The sequence below is a fragment of the Petaurus breviceps genome, unplaced genomic scaffold (assembly GCF_028583685.1).
Source record: "Petaurus breviceps papuanus isolate PSGF00001 unplaced genomic scaffold, PetGlider_PUasm1.0 90903, whole genome shotgun sequence".
Lineage (NCBI taxonomy): Eukaryota > Metazoa > Chordata > Mammalia > Diprotodontia > Petauridae > Petaurus > Petaurus breviceps.
The window spans coordinates 1,127,948-1,140,108 of record NW_027187376.1 but is presented as its reverse complement, the minus strand read 5'-3'; the positions used below and the strand labels follow the sequence as shown (position 1 = coordinate 1,140,108).

The 12,161-nt window shown below is 42.4% G+C and overlaps 1 long non-coding RNA gene across 1 annotated transcript in view; it reads left to right on the top strand.

Annotated features, from left to right (window-relative positions):
- Positions 1 to 11,914, top strand: part of LOC138151559 (uncharacterized) — a 31,802-nt gene extending 19,888 nt beyond the window's left edge. The window contains exons 5-7 of the long non-coding RNA XR_011165858.1: positions 3,215 to 3,350; positions 8,382 to 8,487; positions 11,394 to 11,914. This is a non-coding gene — a long non-coding RNA (uncharacterized lncRNA). The remainder of the gene's footprint in view (positions 1 to 3,214; positions 3,351 to 8,381; positions 8,488 to 11,393) is intronic.
- The last annotated feature ends 247 nt before the right edge of the window (positions 11,915 to 12,161 follow it).

Genomic DNA, 12,161 nt, shown 5'->3' with positions numbered 1-12,161 from the left:
GAGAAAGAGAGAAATCTTATAGGGGGAGAGAAAGTTGGAATGAAGGACCTCAGAAGCCATTTCCCTTTCTAAGATTCTATTTTATGTGGGGTGTAATTACAAAGTAGTGGCCCTGATCTTTTAACAAAGGCAGGAGCTTCTCCAACAAGCTGTGCCCTGGCCTTCTTTCCACAACTAGAATGTGTTCATGAAGTGTGGACCACTCTCTCGAATGGAGTTCTTTGTGCCCAGAATCTTGATGACAGCTTAGCAAGAGCTGATCTGTCCTACACCTGACAATGAAGGAAATGGACAGCCGTCTTTGTATCTAAGGAGGATCAGTGCAAGGGGAAGTTTAAACCCTGTTTCATGTCAGAATTGCATTCCCCTCTTCCACTCCCCCAAACCCAACCATGTGGGAACGAGACCAATTCCCAAATGAAAGCACAAAATCTTCCCATAAAATCCAAGAGGGTGTGGAATCACCCCCCCCCTTCCTCAGTACCTCTCCCCACCTCTGGCCCAGCCCCTCTTCTTCCCAGATGTTACCATTTAGTCACAGTGTGAGCTGAGCTGCTGCAGCATAACACATATGTGCCAGGACAGCGCTTTACAATAACTCATGCTGTGGCAGCTGTATTAGCATCCAAAGAGGGAGAGCACCGTGCAGATGGCAATCACCCCAGGGGGAGTAAGAAGACCTCAGGGACCTGCCCAGAGGGGGCTGAGACCTGATGCGTGAAGTCTGCAATGAGCTGCCAAGAGAAGGAAAGGGCTAAGGGGGGGGGGGGGCTGTGAAACTGAATACACCTCCTGCCAGCCCCTGCAGAGTGAAATTCACCTGTAGAATGAAAGCTATTCTCAGGAACAGGAGGCACCTTGGCCAGTGGACATCTGGACACCCATAATGAGGCGAGTCCCGGGATGAGAGGCCCTACTAATTGCTTAAGCCTGCTGTGATGTCTGGCCACCAGCTGACATGCTGGCGGCATAGTTTGGAGGGTTTGAGTTTACTGTGGTATTGGTTCTAAGAGTCCCTAGGGGAATGGGAAATTTCAGACACTATTCACGCTGGAACAATTAAGGGGCCTGATTGTTCTAGGCATAGAGGGGAGTGAATGCCAAGGGCAAAAGTCACAGCTCCCTGACACCTTCTAGGAAATCCAAAGTCACAGGACTAGGTAGACCATCCTGGGAAACCTGGGCATGCAGTGTTTGCAGAATGACAGGAGCCATGTTCAAGATTCCTGGGTTCTGATTCTAACTCTCTCTAGGTACCAGCCCCTTTCCTTCCCTCTGCCTTACCTCACTCTCCCTCAAAAATGAGAAGGTCATAGTTACCAACCACCTACTGTTTCTCATATCCCACAGGAATGTTCTAATCTAATCATGAATTTTGGTATAATTTTTTTTAAATAGACATTCTAGCTGCTACGGAAACAGGACCCTTATACAGGGTGGCCAAGTGGTCAGGAGGTAGGAGGGAGATGTGAATATTCTATTCACTGATTCAGTGTGTTCTCAGGTAAGTCCCTTCCTCATTCTAAGCCTCAGTCTCCCATCTGTAAAATGGGGAGAATCGGGCTTACAACTTCTGTTTTCAAAGGATGAAGTCAGGATAAAAGAAAATCATCATGGAGCCAAAAGCCCACTGGAAAGATAAAGTTTTCTCAAAATAAAACATGAGCTGAAATTCCTTAAGCTCGTTCCTCATTTCTGTCTTTTACCACAATACCGTAAAGTATTGGTGGTGCCAACCTCAAATAGAAATCAGTACCACTAAAGTGTATATAATGATCCCTGTGGGGCACATATTGACTTAGAAAACCACACATGTTTATATACTTCTTTTTTGTTGATACATCAGCACATTAAAATCAGAGAGGAACTACATTTTAACCTGGTTGAGGCCACACTTGGAAGCGTTGCTAGACACATCCATGGAGGTATGTTTGACACCTCCTGCCTATACCATCTCACCTGCCATGTAGACCCACCCACCCAATGGGTTCGTGTGTTTTGGGGGAATAGGGGCAGAGAAGGGAAGGAATGTTCATAACTAAGATCGTGATCTAGGGACCAGTGAAATGAGCCCAGGGTGGCACAGGATTGGGAATATCTTTTGTCCACTCCTAGATCACTGTGTCCTCTTAATCCATTCTTTACCAATACATGCTTCACTTCAACCCTCTCTGTTAAAAGTGGAAAAGAATATGTGTGGTACTCTAATAACACTATTTACCTAAGGGGTTTTGGTTTTGGTTTCAATTTGTTTGGTTTTTTTGATCCAAATTTATCATTTCACTCATGTAGGGAACTCCCTGATATGGAAACTCCCTTCAACAATACAGATCAGTAACTCATCTCTAATTTATAGTCTTAAAGAATTGCTTAAGGTCATCAAGAAGTTGCCCAGACAACATGGTGTAGAGCAGAAAGAAATGGACTTCCTGACTCTCCTCAGTTCAAATCCCACCTAAGACACTTACTAGCATGTGTCACCCTGGGCAAATCACTCAACCAGCCCGTGCCTCAGTTTTCCCTTCCATATAAGGAGGGTGTTTGGAATCAATGGCCTCCAAGGTCCAGTCAGGCTATAAGTCCATGATCCTACAGTCTCCTGGTCACATTGCTATATATGTCAGAGGCAGGATTTGAACTCAGTTCTAACTGACTTAAAGGCTGGTCCTCTATCCATTCTGTCACAATACCTCCTCTGTAGGTGATACCAATATTAATATATAAACATTGACTCAAATATTAAAAATACTAGCTCCCATGGCTAGCTGGGGAGGGATGGTAGGAGAATTATGGGTTTTCTAGTCATTCTTATACTTTATGATCATACTCTTCATTCATATAAAGCTTTATATTGACAAAGCCCTTTTCAGGCACTTGTCTCTCCTGGGTAATTGCAGTAGTCTCATAATTGGATTCCCAACGTCCAGCCCCTTCCCTCTCTAATTTACCCTTCATGGAGCTGTCAAAATAATTTTCCTAAAACATGAGTCTGTCCATGTCCCTTCCCTGCTCAAGAAACTTCATTTGTCCCTATTGCCACTAGAACAAAACACAAACTTCTCAGCTTAATATTTAAAGTGTTTTGAAATCTGACTCAACTACTTTTCCAAGCTTACTGCCCAAGACTCCACTTTATTCCAGCTAACACCTCCTCAGTAGTATGTATCCTCCTTGAGGGCAGGGACTGACTTTCCTTTTGTGTTTGTATTAACAGCACCTAGCAGATTACCTTGCACATAGCAGATACCCAAGAAATGTGTTGTGCATTGGACTAGATGTAATTGAATGGAACAGGACTGGATTTCCCCTGAGTCAGCACATCTGATCTTCACATCACCTCTTGGGGACAGGTAGTATAAGTTATTATCCCCATTTTACAGATAAGGAAACTAAGACTGACAACCTTCTCCATGTCTCAAAAGACTCAAGGCCAACTCTTCTAACTCCCATACTAGGATGCTTTTAAGCATACTCCACTCCCTCAGAAGATGCAGGTTATTATTATTAGACTACATCATTAATGATGATCTGATTTGAGACCTAAGAAAATCTGGGCTCAGGATTTGCTGTCTGAGGCATCCCATTTTTCTGATAGAAAAAAGAAGCCTGGAAATGCTCAGAACACTTATATAAGTACTAAGGGTTATATGTTACAAAGCTTTCTGCACATCTTATACCAAACTCCAAATGTCCAGGAGGTGGGGGTCTGTCTGGACTGTGGAAATTGCCACTAGGTAATAGATTGGAAAGGAGGTCTCCTCTGGGACCTCGTGGGGCAGGGATAAATTGGAAGAACAACTGTATTCATTAAGGAAGTCGGGACATGGCCATGGGGGTCTTGTCCATCGACTACTTGGCAGGACATAGAGTATTTCTCCAAAAGAAATCTCACAGCTGGAAGAAGCAGGTGTGAGGCAGAGCAGCCCCTGTGCAAAAAAAAATGCTGGAGCAACATTTAAGGCAGGAAGGAAATTGGATTTTCCCAAGTTCCAAACAACAGGGAGGGAAAGGAGGAGGAGGAGAAGGTTTAGCTGGGAGGGGGAGGTCGGAAGAAGGTTGGACAATGAAAAAGAAGGGGAAAAAAGGAAAAGACATTCAAAGACAGAGAGGAGAAGCAAGATAGAGACCAAAGTGGAAAAGGAGATATGAAATGTGGTGAGAAGTATGAGGATTAACAAGATAGAGACAGAGGGAAAATGAGAAAGACGGAGACAGAGAGATAAAGATCCAAAAAGAGAGGAAGACAGAGACACAAATACAGAGACAGAGATTAAACAGAAAACGGAGCAAGAGAAAGGAGAAAGAGGACATAGGGAGTGTATCGTGAGCAATTTTAGTCACCTACTGTCATCATTCTGAATTTCAATGCCTTGATCAGGGAAATGCCCATGTGTTGACTTCACCCAGAGTCTTGGACATTTATCAGCTGTCCAGAGAGAAAAGCTGAAGGCTAGGGGAAACAAAAAAATGCTTTCACAACCCTCACTCCCCCAGGAACACAAGACTCAATGCCAAGAAAATGGTTTCCTCCTGCTTCTCCTCCCCTACTGCTCATACTTTTCTGTCCCTCACTCTGGACGACTAGATAGACTTAGGAGCTCCATTACCCTGATGGCCCCACCCCACAGATTTGGGTAATTTAGAAACGTCAGAGTGAGAAGGGAAAAAAGGAAAGTGTTGGCCCCTCCATACCCAGCAAGCCACCAAAGCCAAGGGCAGCTCATCTCTCTCACAGATTCATAGGATGAGCCACTGAATCGAAGAATGTTCCTATAACCCATATACAAGAGAAAGGAAAGCCTTCTCTAGCAACCCCTGACAAGAGATTTCAAAGTTACACAATGTGATCTGGTCTCTAATTGTTAGATTTCCTTTGTCTTATTATTTTTATCAGGTTTCCTCTCTGCCTACTCTACCCACCCCATCATCCCCGTTCAACCCTTCCACCCAATATATTCGGCCTCTGGAACTTAAGTTTCTATAGTGAGTTCTTTTTAATATTTCTTTTAATAATAATCCTTTTAAATGTTAAGTGATAAAATATTTACAAAAAGGCCTTAGCCCACTTCCTGGCACATAGTAGGCCCCCTATAAATTCTTCTTCCTTTCTCTTTCCCATTTTCCCATCTCTTTTGTGCAAAGTCTGAGAAGCTTAATAGGGCCTGGTAGAAAGAGCTGTGAAAAATCAGTAAAGAATATGTAATTGTGGCCTGGAAAAAGAAAAGACCTTGCCCATGTCTTCCCTCAAGGATGAAGAAGCTTTGTGGTATCATTTATTTTTAATAATAATTCTTTTAAATATCAAATGAGATAATATTTATAAAAACAATTGTGGGAAAAGAAATAATACTGAACCTAGAGTCAAGGGGCCCTCACTTGGAATCTTAACTACTACTCATGTGCCTCAGTTAGTCAGTCACTCAACATTTGTGGGCCTCAGTTTCTCCATCTATAAAATTAAGGATTTGGACCAGATGACCTCTATGATCCTTTCCAGCTCTGTGTAGAGGACCCTATCCTTTTGTTTTCAAGTTGCCCCATTCAAGAACTGCAGAACTAGGGGAGCCTTCATTTTACAGATAAGAAAATTGATTCCCAGAGAGGGTTAGTGATTTGCCTAAGGTCACACAAGCAGAGTAAAGCTAAGAGTTTAACCCAAGATCTCTGATTTCAAATTCAGCGACCTTTACACTATACAGACCTGCCAACGTGGATTTTGGTGGTGGTGGTTTTTTTTATTAATGAATGTTCAATATTATAATTTTTCTTTGTATATTCCAGCACCCAGCATTGATTGTACTTAATATGGTAGGCACTTAGTACATGTTTGTTGAATGAAGGAAGGAAGGAGGGAAAAGAGGGAAGAAGAAAAGGAAAGGGAAAAGTAGAGAGAAAGGGAGGAATTGCTGAATATCTTGTAAAGGAAACCTTTTCCCCCGCCAATCTGGTATGGTAAGAGAGATTCAGTTCATCCTTTTTTTCTTGTTCTCAAGGATTTCCATGAAAGCAGGCTCTGGGGCAAAGCTCAGTAGTCCAGCAGAGCTATGTATTAAGGCTGAAGTCCTAAACTGGGAGTAACTGAACTGGAACTCCAATGGAGCCCCAGCTCTAGGACTAACATGCTCAACAATCAATCTTTCCCTGCCTGGATGAAGCACTTCCTCTCTCAGCATCTTTGTTTCATGGTCTAAGAGAGAAACTCAATGGTCTTTGAGGAAACTGGTCAGGAGTAAAGTCCCCCCCAAAAAATAGACCTTAGGGAAAACAAGCATGCCCACACCTCTGAAAGACAGAGGGAGGAGAAGAAAGACTAGGTTATAGGGCAGCTGAGACTAGCCTGCCAGGGAGTGTGAATGCCAAAGGAGATTAAGAAAAGCCCAGAAAGAATTTGGCAAATGGGGTAGCCCTGAGTGTGGCCAATGGACTGTGACCTTGCCTAATGCATCCAAAGTGATGGGAAGAACCCAGACAATGCAGCTGTTTCTGATGGGCCCTCGGGGACAGCCCACTATGGCACCTGTGTCACCCACAATGATAGCCAGAGCAGAACAGAGGGAGTTGATCCACAAAGAAATCTGGGTATTAGGGTTCTCCTGAATTATTTGTCCTGTATTCCTAGACCTCTGCTATTTCCCTATTAAAAAAACATTTCCTTGCCCACATTTAAGTTAATATGATATAAGTGTAAACTACGACCCAGAACTAAAGCTCAGGATACACATGGACAGAGTTCAGTCCTAAGGACTTCACAGAAATCAGCCCCTTTGGCTCATGTCCTCCACCCAGGCTTTCTCCCTGACCACAACAGAAAGTGACTAGATTTGCTCAAACCTTGGATGTTTCTTGAGACCATTAAAATGTAGCCAATGTCTAGGACCACAAAAGAAGGGAAGGGACCTTTGGTTCCCATGCAAGTACTTAGGCTTCAGAAACATCAAATACAGGATAGGTGCTATTTAGCCCAACTAAAACAAGACACAAAACAGGCAAATGGTCAAAAACACTCTGCATCTATCTCCAATTGGCCTTCACTTCCTGCAGAGACCTAGACAATTTTCTAGACTTAAAGCATCACATTAAGGTTGAGGGTCCCCCTAAAGGGAAGTACTCAGTATCACTAAGATGAGAGAGAGACAGAGACAGAGAGAGACAGGCAGAGATACAGAGGGAGACAAAGAGACACAGAGGCAGACACAAAGGAAAACAGAGAGACAGAGAGAAAGAAAAAGAGAGAAGAGAGGAGAGAGAGTAAGGGAAAGACAGAGTGAGGGAGGGAAGAGAGAGAGGCAGAGAAGGAGAAAGAGGGAGAAAAGACAGGGGGTGGGGAGAGGGAGAGGAGAAGGGCAAGAGAGAAGGAGGGAGAGATGGAGACAGATGGATGCAGAGAAACAGAGAAATCTCTTCCTAAATATATACTATGTGATTATTGGGGAAAAAAAACTCAGTCCCTACACTGAAGGAGCTTACATTCTAATGAAGGAAGCACACAGACAAACACACACACCTACAAAATGAAGGAGCTAAGAAAGTGGAAGGGGGAAGGGTGCTTTGGTAAATACAAAACTGCTGGAAAAGTCTGGAGAGTGAAGCTGGAGTTGAAAGTGAAATGAGCATCTTTCCCCCCCCACCTTGTTCTCCTAATGAATCCATTGAAAAGGTGTGGGGCTACTCTGTTGCTGCCTGGTGAGAGGAATAGGCTGTATCATTCATTCTTTTCGAACATGTATCCATTCCTTTTGGCTGGCCTCCTCACATGCTAATGTTACAAGCTGAATGACGTTTCAGAGTATGGCTTCCATGGTCGATCTCACCTCCAGAAGCCCCATGCTGCCAAGTGCCCCTCTTAAGATCTCAGATTTGGAAGGTATTTGCCTTAAAGACCATCTTGTCTACACCACATCCAAAAAATGATCACCCAGCAAGTAGGGGGGACCCACCACCTCTTGAGACAGCCCATTTCAATTTTGGATGGCTCAGATTTTTAGCAAGTTTTTCCTTACATCAAATATAAATCTTTAATAATATCTAGGACTTATAGAGCACTTTAAGATTTGCAAAGCGGGGGTGGCCAGGTGGCTCAGTGAGTAAGAACACCGGCTCCAGTGTCGGGATGACCTGGGGTTCAAATCCGGGCTCAGATACTTAGCACCATACCCAGAAATAACTGGCTGTATAACCTTGAGCAAGTTACTTAACCCCAATTGCTTTAACAAAAAAAATTTGCAAAGCATTTTATGTATACAATCCCACTGGCTCCTCATAACAACCATATGGGGGAGGGGCTATTGTTATTCCACTTTCCAGAAGAGGAAAATGAAGCTGAGAAGTTAAATGATTTACCCACCTACTCTCCAGCCACCATCCCTCTTTCTTCCCTCTAGAACTTTGGGCTCCACTCCTTGGTCTTCTGTCCTCCAAATGTGAGCTTTCACTTTATCTTGCCTGGAATCAAGCTTCCACATTCCTTCCTGGCCATGACAACACCGTGTGAGTACCTCACCCCTTTTTAGTCCCCCCCTCCCTCCAGTGTTGTCTTTCCTAATTAGAAGGCACTCTGAAGGAAGAGACTTCTATGTAGTCAAGAGACTATACTTGCTCATATTGGTATCCATGGCATTTATTTTAGTAGCTAACACATAGAAAATGCTTAATAAATATTTTGTATGTATGTATGTATCTATCTATCATCTATCTATCTATCTATCTATCTATCTATCTATCTATCTATCTATCTATCTATCTAACTAACTAACTACATATCCAAACTCTATCTATCCCATCTAGGGTCATGCAGCTATTAAGTGTCTGAGGCAGGACTCAAACTCAGATCCCCCTGGCTCAAAGTCCAGGGTTCCATCCACTGTGGCACCGCCTCCACCCACATCTCCTAGTTCTGTTCTCTAAAGCTGAGGAAAAAAGTCTATTCTCTTTTCCATATGACAGCCATAATCAAGTCTCCCCTAAGCCTTATCTTCTCTAATCCAACCATCTCCAGTTCATTCATTCAATCTTCATATGGCATAATCTTGAGTCTCTTCATCATTTTGGAAGCCCTCTTCTGAACACTGCACTTTATCAATATCTTTCCTAAAATGCAGCAGTCCTAACTGATATAACATTCCAAATTAGTCTAACCAGGACAATCAGTGACCATTTCAGCTTTATCACTCCTCATAGATTTCCTAGATCATAGATTTGCCTTTCCCATTTACCGTGTCTCTTCAAATGTTGCTCAGAATACCAAATCCTTGTGACTAGCATAGCATTGGAAGCACTGGAAGGCGGGAGACTGGAGACAAAAGGTTAGTCATCCTCAAGTTCAGACCATAAGGAGATAGAAGGCTAACCTCACCACTTCCTTCTGAACCATGATAGCTTCCCCTAAGCAATCTCCCACCCATTTCTTTATTTACTCTTCAATAAACCCTGTGAGTTGAATATTTTTCTCCTAATTTTGCAGGTGGGAAAACTGAGGCACAGACTTTGAACTAAGATCACATAGACAGTTTGTGGCACACCTAGAATTTAGAGCCAGGCTGCCTCACTTTCGATCTATGCTCATAGTATCAATATATATGCATGTGTATATACTTAGATGTTTGTATATTATATTACCTATATTTTTGTCATATATGCTATATCTATATAGTATAATATATCATATATTTAAATATGATATATAAATTTATATAATATTTATTTATATATTCATATATACCAAGATTTTTATGACAATTCATTCTTCTCAGGCAAATGACCTTGATTCTTTTTTTTTTTCTTAACAAATCCACTAGAGCAGACCCTCATCATCATACCTAGACTATTATTTCTGGTTGGTCTCACTGCCTATAGTCTCTCCTCACTCCAGTTCGTCCTCCGCTGATCTAGAAAAGTGATCCTCCTATAATATAGGACACTGCCCATGTTCAATAAACCCCCCTGGCTCCCTTTTATCTCCAGGATCAAATATAAAAGCCATTCATAACCTGCCTCCTTCCTGCCTTTCTAGTCTTCTACCTACCTTCCTTCCTTTCACATATTCCAAGATGTAATGGCACAGGCCTCCTTGATTGTCCTCCATCTCCCAACCCTGTGCATTTTCGCTGGTTGCCCCACATAGCTCATCTTTTCTTGTATCACAATAGTATTCCATCACAATCATTCCACAATACTTGAATTGTTTCTTTCTGGCTGCTTGTAATATTTTCTCCTTGACCTTGGAGCTCTGGAATTCGGCTAGAATATTCTTATGAGTTTTCTTTTGAGGATCTCTTTCAGGAGGTGATTGGTGGATTCTTTCAATTTCTTTTAAATTCTTCCAAAATATCAGGGAAGCTTTCCTTGGTGATTTCTTTTTTTTTCTTTTCGGGGGGGGGCAATTGGGGTTAAGTAATGTGCCCAAGGTCATATGGCTAGTTTTGTGTTACGTGTCTGAGGCCAGATTTGAACTCAGGACCTCCTGACTCCAGGGCCAGTGCTCTACTCACTGAGCCATCTAGCTGCCCCTCCTTGGTAATTTGACAGGTGACATCTAGGCTCTTTTTTTAATATGGCTTTCAGAAAGTCCAATAATTTTTTAAATATCTTTCCTGGTCAGTTCCAGGTCAGTTGTTTTTCTAATGAGATAGTTCATGTTGTCCTCCATGTTTTCATTCTTTTGGTTTTGTTTTATTGTTTCTTGATGTCTCATAGAGTCATTAGCTTCCACTTTTTCAATTCCAATTTTTAAGGAATTTCTTTCTTCAGTGAAGTTTTGTACCTCCTTTTCAATTTTGCCAATTCAATTTTTTAATGAGGTCTTTTCTTCAGTGAACTTTTATGCCTCTTTTTCCATTTGGCCAATTTTGCTTTTTAAGGAGATCTTCTCTTCATCAGCTTTTTATACCTCTTTTACCATTTGGCCTATTCTGTTTTCTAAGGTGTTATTTTCTTCAGTACTTTTGGTGTCTCCTTTACCAAGCTATTGACTCCTTTTTCATGATTTTCTTGGGTCACTCTCATTTCCCAATTTTTCCTCTACTTCTCTTACTTGATTTTTAAAATCTTTTTTGAGCTCTTCCATGGCCTAAGACCAATTTACAGTTCTCCTGGAGACTTTAGATGTTGGAGCTTTGACTTTACTGTCTTCTTCTTCTTGCTTCTCCTTGTCACCATAGTAACTTCCTATAGTCAGAATATTTTTCTGTTGTTTACTCATTTTTCTAGCCTGCTTCTTGACTTTTAACTCTGCTAAAATGGGGCTCTAGCCACTGACCCAAGCTGTAGGGGTTTTGTGCAGCTGTTTTCAGAGATACTTCTAGGGATTAGTAAGTTTTCTGTTTTTCCAAGATGGCATTGTCTAAGTAGAGGTGTGTTTACTATTCTCCTGGCTTGTGCACTCTTTTCTGTCCTAGAACCCTGATGAGTGGCACTGTTCCACTGAAGCCTCAAGTTCTGGTGTGCTTGTGCTCCTCCAAGCTCTGGGGCTGCCACCCAGGACTGGGACCAGGATCTCAGTGTGGATAAAACAGCAGAGTCCTGCCCCCAGTGCCAGCAAAGAGACTCCTCCTTCTGACCAGTTGTTTGACCCCCTTACCATCTGTGGTCTGAGAGCTTGGGAAGCAGCCACTACAGCTGCTGATTCAGTCACTCCCCTGGTCTGCTTCTGATTTGCTGGGCCCAGTCTGTGGTGGGGTGGCCTTCACTGGACACATTCCACTCTCACCCTGTGCCAGAGACCCTGGGGCAATAAACTTGTTTCACCCCCCATCTTTTTGTGGGTTCTGCTACTCCAGAGTTTGTTTTAGGTAATTAAAGGTCTTCAGAGGGGGTTGGAGAAGAGTTCAGGTGAGATCCTGCCTTCTCTCCACCATCTTAGCTCTGCCTTTGGTGAATTTTCTTATAAGAAGTTTTCTATATCAACAAAATCACAGATTTGAACCAATTTTAGTTCTTTCTGAGGAGGCAATCAGGGTTAAGTGACTTGCCCAGGGTCACACAGCTGATAAGTGTCTGAGGCTGGATTTCAGCTCAGGTCCTCCTGACTCCAGAGCTGGTGCTCTATTCACTATGCCACCTAGTTACCCCAAATTTTTAATAAAATTACTATTTTTATGATGATTTAAAGTTTACAAAGGATTTTCCTCACAGAAATTATAGAATGTCATTATTACTCCCACTTT